The following is a 12,018-nucleotide window of genomic DNA, read 5'->3' as shown; positions in this document are numbered from 1 at the left end:
ACAAAGTGACCTGCTTACACTTCTGCCTCCCTCACCAGACTAAGGGCAACTTGAGGGTTCAGTAATGGGGCTATAATTAGAATACAGAGACAGATTCAAGCCATTTAGCAAATGCAAACAGATGTTTCTGTTTGCTATTTCTGGGTAACAAACTACCCAAAACTTAATTGCTTCCACAGCAATGCTTTCCTATTTCTCACAATTCCATGGGTTGGCTGGGCAGCTCTTCTGTTGCCCTTACCTGACTTACTCATGCTGCTGCATTGGGCCCAGGTCAGCTGGGGACTGGACCCAGTGGGGAAGGCTGAGCCTCCCTTTCCCTGTGGCCTCCCTCCTAAGCTTCTTTGTGTAATGGCAAGCAGCACTCCAAGAGGGGAGGCTCAAAAGGGCTGGCTCACTGCACATGGTGCCTCTGCTTGCCTTGTGCCTGCTGATGTCACACTGGCCAGTTCAAGACACATGGCAAAGCCCAGCATCAGGAGTGGGGAAAGAGACTGTATCACTTGACGGAAGAAACAAGCAGACTCATGTTGCAAAAAGGCAGAGATATGGACAGGAGGTGTTTCATCAGGGGCCATTTTGTACCAAACTACCACACACTATTTGTGCTATTTTTCTCTCTGATAACAATTATTATTTTTGTTGGTAGAGATTTTTTTTACTATGAAGTGTTTTTATATCTATTACATCTAAAAATCAATTAGATTATGTAATATGTAAGGTGAAAAAAAAAAAGTTACTGGGTTCCATTTCTATTTCAGAATAATGGATCCAAAAATACTTCATGGCTTAAAGACTAGAATTCCTTCTGACAGCAATACACATATGAAGTTACCATGTTTCTTCAAAAACACATGGATCTTTTGAAGCATCTTTATTACGTTGATAGAGGAACACATTTTATAACAGGAAAATCTGACGCAGTTATAATTCATTTAAAGTGCTTCCTACAAAAGGAATTCTTTTCACATCATATAATATAGCATGTAATGCTGCTGTGAGACAGCCCCGCACCAGCCAGCTATCATCTCAGACTGGAGCAAGCACCTTCTCTACGTACTGCAGTAAAGTGGAGAAACCAGAGCGGGGCTTGCCTCACCTTTTCACACTGTGCCAAGACTCGACACTTTTAGTCTATTCAGGCTTACAATAATAACAATAAAGGCAGTTATAAATTTGATAACAATAACCTACTGTAGTGTGTCTAACAAATATGTAAAAAGAAGAATCACTGATAACTTTTCTACCTGTTATTATAGTTCTAATTAACTTTGGCATTTCTGTATTAGAAAGATTAACCTGAATCAATCACCACCTTTGAAAATCACTTTTATACAATATTATTCTTCTGAAGCACAACTACCAGCTGAGCCTGTCTTGGGACCACTCTAGGAAAGACAGAGAGATCTTGCACGTGACTGGGGACATGGCAGGACCAGACTTCCCAAAGGGCTGTTTACAAAAGGGACCAAGAGGACCAAGAAATCTCCATGGGTGGGTTGAGGAGAGGGGAGGAAGGAATGACAATTCACTGTAAAGCAAGAGCCCAGGTTTAATCCATATAAAGCCACAGAGCATGACTACAGAGTGGTGGCTTGGAGGACAACATGGTGTGCATCATTCACACTATGCTGCATAAAACAAGGGAGCTGTAAATAGAGTCTTTAACTCCATTTTCAAAAAGGCTCTGTGCAACAATAAAATTTCAAGGAGTTGGCAGCACAGGAAGTAACATCAGCTAGTCACAAATCTGATAGCACTATGGATGATAATGACCATCCTGGTGCCCTAGCCACGATGGCTGCCCTATCAACATAACGACATTTGCACTATAACAGTGACTGCATTGCCAATGCCAGGCACAGGAGTGGGAGCTCCTGGTTCTGCCTCCAGCACCAGCAGGTTTTGTGTGTGGGTATGTGTGCATATATACATATGTAAATGTCTGTGTAACATCCAACTATTAACAGTGCAATTGGAGAGCATCCAGAAAGAGAACGAGAGTGGAATCACAAGGGAATTTTCACTTTTGCTATACAGATTGATTTTTTTTTCCGTTATGCTGTACCACAAATAAAACTTCCATTGTGAAGAAATGATACCTACATAAAGTAGAACATTTCAAGGCCTAAAGGGAAAAAAATATGTAGTAAAATCAGTAAAATTTAATACAGAATTTATCAAAAAGCCCCATTCATACTTTGACAATTCTTGCCTTAACATTTATTTATTGTTGAAAGACAGAGAGAGACAGAGTATGAGCAGGGGAGGGGGCAGAGAGAGAGGGAGACACAGAGTCTAAAGCAGGCTCTAGGCTCTGAGCTGTGAGCACAGAGCCCAACGTGGGGCTCAAACCCACAAAACGCAAGGCCATGACCCGAGCCAAAGTCGGATGCCCAACCAACTGAGCCACCCAGGCGCCCCAATTCTTGCCTTTTAAAATCAAATATTCTAAGTGAATATATCTTTAAGAAGAAAAGGTGTGGTTTAAAAAGTAATAATTTTCTGGAAATTTCAATTATTCAAGAAGAACATAAATTTTAGGAAAGGAGTGAATAATTTTAGTCTGTTCTAATTACCTAGAGATGATAAGCTACTGAATAGATCATAAACTTAACAGGCCATCAGAGGAAGCACAATATAAAAGTACAAGATTCAAAGTCAGGGAACCTGGTCTCAGTCCTGGGTCTGCTACCACTGCTAGTGAGCCTGTGGCAGAACAAACATTAACCGAGAGCTTACTGTACCAAAGACCAGTTCCATGTACTCTACATATACTAAATAAATCAATCCTCACAACCCTATGATATGGATCCTACTGTTATGTCCATTTTACCAACTGGGAATTAATACGGAGAACTGGACTGCTGTGCTAAGGGTCCCTCATCTGGTGAAGACTAGCCCAGATGGTCAGCAGCAAGCCTAGTCCTAGAGTGTGTGTTCTGAATCACTTAGTTTCCTCAGTTTAGCACATCTCCCTACTTCCTGGTATAATTCATATTGAATTATAAATTCAATAAAAATATCTCTTAATGAAAAGAAATAATTTTGTTAATGATAATGTCTTTTAATGACTCGTAATGAAAATATCTTCAGCTGAGGTTCTTTGGAGTCTAACAGACTAACATTGAAAAAATATATATAAGCTCACAATCAAATTTTACTTTACACATGAAGAAATAGGTCTCTGTGAGAGAGGAAAGAACAAATACCAGAAATAATATTTGAAGTGATAAAAGCTGAGATTTTCAAAAACATACAAAAGACTTAGATCAAGATTCAAGAAAAACATAAATAAAAGTTGAAAGTAAAAGAATTAAAAATGTTAACACTCATTTCTCAACTGAGAAGTGAAAATTAAGAAATGGAGCCAAACAGGGGCGCCTGGGTGGCTCAGTCAGTTGGGTGCCTGACTTTGGCTCAGGTCATGATCTCACAGTTGGTGGGTTCGAGACCCATATTGGGCTCTGTGCTGACAGCTTGGAGCCTGGAGCCTGCTTCGGATTCTGTGTCTCCCTCCCTCTCTGTCCCTCCCCTGCTCATGCTTTCTCTCTCAAGAACAAGCTTTTTAAAAAAAGAAAGAAAAAATAAATGGAGCCAAACAGAAATCATAGAAATGAAAAGGATGAAAATTCAAATTAAAAACTCACTGGATGGGGGCGAGGGCGCGTGGGTAGCTCAGTTGGTTAAGTGTCTGACTCTTGGTATCTGCTCAGGTCATGATCTCACAGTTGGTGAGATTGACAGTGCAGAGCCTGTTGGGAATTCTCTCTCTCCCTCTCTCTCTGCTCCTCCCCTGCTTGTGCTCTAAATAAATAAATAAATAAATAAATAGAAACTTGTTTAAAAATCTCTTTAAAAAAAATCGCTGGATGACCTTAACAGTAGGCTGAAGATGACAGAAAGAGTCAGTGAACTGGATAAAAGACCAAAAGAAATTATCCAAGAGGAGAAATGGGAGGGAAAGTTGCATAAAAAAAAAAATGAACAAACTCTCACAAATCTGTGAGATAATTGCAAGAAGTATAATATATATATAATTGGAGACACAGATAAGGAGAAGTGTGAAACTGCAGGCATAAGAAGTATATGAAAATACAATAGCCAAAAACTTCTAACATTTGATGAAAAACACCGAATTGTAAATCCAAGAAACTAGTGGATACTAAGTTAGGATCAACATAAACAGAATTACACTACAGCATATCATGACCTACTGCAAAACAAAAATAAAGAGAAAAATCTTGAAAATGCCTAGAAAGAAAGAACAATAATAAACAATATGACAGCTGATTTTATCACTAAAAAAGCAGCCAAAAAACAATGAAACAACATCTATAATGCTGAAAAGAAAAAACCGTCAGCTCATAATTCCACACGCAGCAAAAAATCTTTCAAAAATGAAAGACAAGATATTCAGATAAATGAAAACTAAGGAAATTCATCCCCAGTAAATGACACCTGATAAAAACTAGGATCTATAAAAAGGAATGAAGGGTTCCAGAAACGGTAAATATGTGGTAAATATAAAGAACTACCTTTCATTTTCTCCCTTTAATTTGTTTAGAAGACACAGGCTATTGAATACAAGAAGTTTAACACTGGGGCTTATAATATAGGTATATGTAAGACATATGACAATAACATCACAATGAATGGCACAGGAATAGAATTATATTTTTACAAGGTTCTTATATTTTACAGGAAGTGGTATAATATTAACTCTAAGAGTAGGAATAGATTGGGAAAGCTAAGGATGTACACTGCAATTGCAAATGTAACTGCTAAAAAATGTTCTTAAATGGAATACTAAAAAACAGTCAATTTGCCCCATAAAGGAGGGAAAAGGTAACAGAAAAAGAAAAAAAGAGAGAGAGAGAAAGAGAGAGAGAGATCTAAACCCAACTATAGTCAATTCTCATTATTCACATTAGTTATGTTTTTAAACTTGCCATGAGTACTGAATTAGCAAATACACAACCATTACTCCTAGGTGAAATCCAGAATTAGGTTCCTGCAAGCCTTTGGCAACTACACTTTGGTCAACCAATCAATATATAACCTTGTTTTATGTTTGTTTCTGTTTCAAAACACCTTATTTAGCAAAAATATACTGTTGATTCATTAACACAGAACCCAAGACCAATAGCACTGTAACTCACATCTAAAAGGAAATTTATCTAACATGTCTATTTTCTCTGTAAGGCACATCACAGCCTCTTGCACTAAGGAACACTACATAGCACCTCACATTGTGTTTAGGGACTACTTTTTTTTTAATAAACAAAATTTTTAAATAAAAATAAATTTTAAAAAATTCATTTTTTTTCAACAAAAATATTTTTTACTTGAAACATACTTCAAAACACATGGTTCTAAAAGATATATATAATACATCCATCCAAGAAAAATAGAACACATTTTCTTCAAGTACACACAGAAGAATCCCCTTGTTAAATCACATAAGACATACACTGTATGCACTGTATGTTAGCCAACTTTACAATAAATTATATTTAAAAATAAAAATATTTTTAAAAATTACGTAAGACATAACAAACATTACAAATTTAGGAAGATCTAAATCATACCAAGTATATTTTCCAACCACAGCGGTATAAAACTAAAAATCAACAATAAAACAAAGCTAGAAAATCTACAATGTCAATATTAAATATTTAATATGTAAATATTAAACAACACAATACTGCATAAGCAATGGGCCAAATAAGAAACCAAACAGCAAATAAAAATACGTCTCAAAAAAAAAACAAAAAAAAAAAAACATGTCATGTGAAAAGGCACTGAATACACTGCAAAAAGGACACATGCTTACAGTATGAAAGTTGAAACAAGAAAGCAGAGTATGACTTGCTCAACCTCAGCTGGAAACATGAACGTCAGATAACTCAAATTTTTCACTGCCCTGTGCACATCCATGAATGTCTTTGAGAGCGTTGCTGAGTACTGATTTTGGGGTTACAAATAATAAGTTTTAGTAAGCAGACAAACTTGAAAATACAGAATCCGTTAATAATGAAGATCAACTGTGTATTAGTAAATACATTAAGTATAAAGGGACTAAATATTCCAATTAAATGGTTGAGATTGTCAGACTGGGGGAAAAGAGGAAGAAGCAAACAAACAAGATCCAAAATACCATGTCTGTAAGAAATACACTTTGAATATAAAGACAAAAGTTAAAAGCAGGATGGAGGGGCGACTGGGTGGTTCAGTCGGTTGAGCATCCAACTGTTGATTTCAGCTCAGGTCACGATCCCAGGGTGAGTGTAGAGCCTGCTTAAGATCCTCTCTTTCCCTCTGTCCCTCTCTCCTTCCTCCTTCTCTAAAAATTTTTAAAAATTAAAAAATTTTAAAAAGAGAATGGAAAAAGATATACTTAATGATAAAAAAAACCCGCAAGTTTTCACAACTGACACAAAATGAAATTGTAAAAATCTGAATAGCCACGTATCTATTAAATAATTGAATTGGTTAGCCAACTCTTGCAAAAAGAAAGCTCAAAGCTCCAATGTTTCACCAGTGAATGCTATCAAACATGAGAAAGAAAATTAAGGAGGAAACACTTCCCAACACATTTTAGATGACTTGCATAAGCCTATTAGCAAAACCTAAAAAAATTACAAAACTACCACAAATCATGAATACAGGTTATAAATACAGATGAAAACACTCTTGGCAAACTAATGGAAAAATCAAAATCAGTAACTTGAAAAAGGGTAACACATCATGACCAAGTGGGGTTTATCCCAGGAATATAAAGCTGGATCAACATTTCAAACCCATTATCTTTTATTTATTTATTTTTTTAATTTTTTTTTAAATTTTTTTTTCAACGTTTATTTATTTTTGGGACAGAGAGAGACAGAGCATGAACGGGGGAGGGGCAGAGAGAGAGGGAGACACAGAATCGGAAACAGGCTCCAGGCTCTGAGCCATCAGCCCAGAGCCTGACGCAGGGCTCGAACTCACGGACCGCGAGATTGTGACCTGGCTGAAGTCAGACGCTTAACCCACTGTGCCACCCAGGCGCCCCTAAACCCATTATCTTTTAGTATAACAACAGATAAAACAGAAGCATTTGAAAAAAATCAACATCCATTCATTAAAAAAAAAAAAAAAAATCCATCGATTAAAAAAAAAACAAACAAAAAAACCTCTCAGAACACTACAAAGAAAAATTTCCTTTATCATATAAACCCATGGCAAATAACATAACAAAATCCTCAGGATTTCCCCACTCTGGACAAGTATGCCAACTCTCACCACCATACTTAACAACACAGAGGAGATCCTAGTCAATATAAAAAGGCAAGAAAAAGAATTATAAGATATAAAAACTGGAAAGAATGATGTAAAATTGTCTCTTTTCACAGATGACATAATATTAACAAATTCCTAAGAAATCTAAATCAGTTTAGCAAGATTAATCTAGGTCAATTTAGCAAGGCTGCAGGATGCAAGGTCAATATACAAAATTCAAATGTATTTCTATATACTAGCAGCAAAACAAAAATAAAATGTTAAAAATTTATCTTAAAATAATGTCAAAAGCACAGTAACTATGAAAAATTTTAACAAAAGTCATGCATGCCCCATATACTGAAAACTAAAATATACTGAGAAAAATTAAATATCTAAATAAATAGAGACATATACCTTGTTTGTAATTTGGAAGATTCAGTACTGAAAAGATGTTGATTCTGCCCAAATGAGGATTCCATTCACATTCCTACCAGGCATCTTACAGAAATCGGCCATTTGATTCTAAAATTTATATGGAAATGAAAAAGATCTAGAACAGGCAAAACAATCTTGAAAAAGAATAAAGTTGAAGGACTTACACATCTAGACTTATAAAGCTCAGTAATCATCAAACTATGGTTCTGGTCTAAGGACAAACAAATTACACCAGGAACACACTTATATGGTCAACTGATTTTTAAAAGAGGCACCAAAGCAATTCAATGAGGGAAGAGAAAGAAAGCCTTTTCAACAAATGGTGCTAGAGGAATTGGATATCCACATCAGAACAAAAAGATAAACTTCAATCCCTATCTCACACCATAAACAAAAAATAATTTGAGATGGATCACAAATCAAAACTAAAAGCCAAAACTACAAAATTCCTAAAAATAAACTTAGGAGAATATCTTTGCACCATGACTGAAAGCAAGATGCAAAAGCATTTCACAGAATTCAATATATGCAGGAACACTAGAATGTACCCTCATGGTGTTGGATAATACTGTCAGTATCAACATAAATCTGTTTTTAATATATATACATGCATATACATAGATGCATAAGTAAAGAATACAGATTTATGTGTGCATGTGTGTGTATACACCCACAAATATATCCTGGCTCTGTCCATTAAAAGGGGCTAGAAGTAACAACACACTAGTTGCAGTAAGTACATCACGCACCCAAATCTTGTTCCCCACTTTTCCTTGGAGAAAAGTTTGAAGGCTGAGGCACACAAAATGAGCCCAGAGAGTCTTGTCATACCAGAAAGCAAATAAGTACTCAAAGAATTGTGGACATATAACAAGAACAATGGCATCAATTGGAAAAGGTTCACATGGACCAAATCCAGAACAATTAGAGTATCCAAATAATTAGAGTAATAAGTTATAGGCCACTAAATACAAATATAGCTATGACTCACTCAAGCAAGCAACCAAATAAATGAGGGGTGGAGGAAAGAAGGAAAGTTCTTCTTTACAGCAGAATGTCAATAAATACAGAAGGAGGTATGGAGTTGGAAAATCACTGGATGCTTGGGTAAAAGCTTGATGAGGAACATGGTATTCACAAAGTGTCAATAATTATTAACCTCAAAGGGAAAAAGTGTATCCTGGCAGTGGAAAAATCTAGCAGACAGCAACTAAACCAAGTTTTCAATTTTCTCACCAATACTGAAACTATCATCAAGTGGCTCCTAATATGATGCACTGAGAAAAATAAAGTTTTTTTTGTTCTTTTGTTTTCCCTGTCTAAAATGTATACTCTGAATCTAATCATGAGGAAACTTCAGATAAGCATAAATTGAGGGACACTCTAGAAAATAACTGGTTTGTACTTTTCAAAAATTCAATGTCAAGAATGACAAAGACAGGTTGAAATACTCCAGATTAAAGGAGACTAAAAAAACATGAGCTCACTATTTATCATCCCATATTCCAGCAATGTCGATAACTCAGCTATCTCACAGTATTTTGTTCAGGCAGTTTGACTTATTAACTATCATTTACATCACAGTTCACTTTATCGACTAAACCAACTTGGTATTTTTATATCATCTAAACAGGGACAGCATGTGTCCACACTGTAAGGACAAGAGTTCGCAATCTCCACCCATTCCAAATGGCTGTGTTAGTTTTGGCATATGGTCACATAATTCTTGGCAAAGGCAATAAAAATGATGCATGCAGATAAAAAAAAAAAAAAGACTCCAGTGTGATTTTGAATTGCATACTGGTCAGGGAAAACAAAAGAACAATAAAGGACATTATAGAGACAATTGTTCAAAATGCAGTATGAACTGTGAATTAGGTAACAATACTGTACCAATTATTAAGTTTCCTGACTAATATTTTCCTGTAGTTACATAAGAGAATGCCCTGGGGCGGGGGGCGCCTGAGTGGCTCAGTTGGCTTAAGCATCCGACTTCAGCTCAGGTCATGATCTCGCAGTTCATGAGTTCCAGCCCCATGTCGGGCTCTGTGCTTTTCAGAGCTCAGAGCCTGGAGCCTGATTCAGATTCTGTGTCTCCCTCTCTCTCTTCCCCTTCCCCCCCTCCTCTCAAAAATAAATAAACATTAAAAAAAATTTTTAAGAGAATGCCGTGATTCTTAAGAAACATACATATTAGACTCAAATTAATCAGAAAAACATGCATTTATATATGCATAGAGAGAACATGATAAAGCTAATGGGATAAAATACAAACAATGGGGGAATCTTGATAAAAGATGTGTGGTCATTCTTTGTATTCTTATATTTCTGTAAGTTAAAAATCATATAAAAAAAGTAACAACATAAAAGATATAACTGAAAAACTGAAAAATGTTTTGACAAATATGACAGAAAAGGTTACTTCCTATAATATATAAAGAAACTTCATAAAGGAATAAAAAAAGTAACAAAAGACTAATGGGAAAGGATACATACCGTTGATTTACAAAAGAAACTAATAAACTTTTAAAGGAAAAAGAAAAAACATCAACTTCGCTACTTTGCTAACAATTTAAATAGGCAAAGAAACACAAGATGTTTTCCATCTCTTAAATAGTTGGCAAGGATGCCTTAAAATGGCCACTCAAAACCCTGCTAGTGAGAGTGTTAATTAGAACCTTTCAAAAAAAAAAAACTTTCAGTAAAGCAAAGCAGTTCAGTAATATAAATCAACAGCCTTAAAAATATCCACACCATCTCACCTAGTGATTCTAGCTCATGACACTATCGTGAAGAAATCATCTGAACTGTGGATTTAAAATGTATGCCCAAAGATATACACCAAAGGATATTTACAGTAGCAAAATTCTTTGAAGCAAGCTATATGTTCAACAACAGAAAAATGGCTAAGTAATTAGGATACAACCATAAATGCAATATGCAGTCATTAAAAGTTATTAACAATGGAAATTTTTTAAAAAATATTTTTTTTAATGTTTATTCATTTTTGAGAGAGAGAAAGTGAGCAGGGGAGGAGCACAGAGAGAGAGGGGGACAGAGGATTCTGAAGCAGGCGCTAAGCTGAGAGCAGAGAATCCAATGTGGGGCTCAAACTCACAAACCATGAGATCATGACCTGAGCCAAAGATGGACACCTAACCAACTGAGTCACCCAGACGCCCAAAAATGGGGAATGTTGAGCAATGAATGTTAAGAGAATAAAGTTTATAAAAGGGTGTCTGGGTGGCTCAGTCAGTTAAGCATCCAACTCTGAATTTCGGCTCAGGTTATGATTTTACGGTGGGCGGGATTGAGCCCCAAATCTTTGCACTGACAGCTGGAACCAGCTTGAGATTCTTTCTGTCCCTCTCTCTCTGCCCCTCCCCCGCTCACATGCAAAATAAATAACTTTTTTTTTTTTAAAGAGGGAATAAGTTTATAAAAACAGGCATTCAGGATGACCCTGACTAGGTTAAAAAAAAAAAAATTCATAAAGCACAGAATAAAAGTACTAACAACAAACACTAATTGTCTGAATATATAAGCAAGGACTGTGAACACCTGTTCCAAGTCTCAAGTTAATCTATGGGCACTCTCCTTGCCCACCCTTCACTGTCTGCCCCCACCCAAGACAGAGCTACTGCTCCTTACATGGTTACCTGCCTTGCTCTTTCAGCACTCATCCTTTCTTAAAGACATGTCACCATCCCTAATTGCACTCATTAAACATTTGCTGCTTCTTATTTACAAATTCTCTCAGCTATGTAAAAAAAAACCCAAAAAACTATTAACTCTAGCTATTTAATTTACCTCAAAAATGAAATTAAAATTGAACACGGAAGTTCATCAAGAAGCAGTTTCTCTCCTTTGTTTCTTTCAAATAAAAACATTAAAGAGAGAACATCCCTGGAGCTTTCTTTCAAAACCCCAGATTCCCAAGGCAGGCTTCAGATAGCATTAAGACATCACATACCTGATGAGCCTGATACCAGTGTCACTTCAGCTCACTTTCATGTCAGAGAACATTTGTTGTTAAGTCTAATCATTAGCTGCCACTAAAAAACACACTCATCTGTGTGTTGCAGTGATCAGCCACTACCCAGGGCCACACCTTAACTCCAACTCTGACCTATTCCCCATGGACTCCACTACCTCTGCCCTATTCTCCACCTTCCACTTGGCAACTTTCCACCTAATTAGCTGAGCTGAGCAGAGCACAGCCAAGGGGAGGAGGCCGTGAGCAAGGCTAGCAACATGGAGAAACCAGAAGGGAGTAGGATGACCACAGCTGTGGCAGAGGGCTGGCTGAGAAGCATC

At 36.5% G+C, this 12,018-nt stretch overlaps 1 protein-coding gene across 6 annotated transcripts in view; it reads right to left on the bottom strand.

The window, feature by feature from the left end:
- Positions 1-12,018, bottom strand: part of MARCHF8 (membrane associated ring-CH-type finger 8) — a 125,960-nt gene that overhangs the window by 90,844 nt on the left and 23,098 nt on the right. The window lies entirely within an intron of this gene.

Source organism: Leopardus geoffroyi, chromosome D2 (genome assembly GCF_018350155.1).
Source record: "Leopardus geoffroyi isolate Oge1 chromosome D2, O.geoffroyi_Oge1_pat1.0, whole genome shotgun sequence".
NCBI classification, from domain to species: domain Eukaryota; kingdom Metazoa; phylum Chordata; class Mammalia; order Carnivora; family Felidae; genus Leopardus; species Leopardus geoffroyi.
The sequence above is the reverse complement of the archived record's forward strand: the minus strand, read 5'-3'. Positions and strand labels throughout refer to the sequence as shown.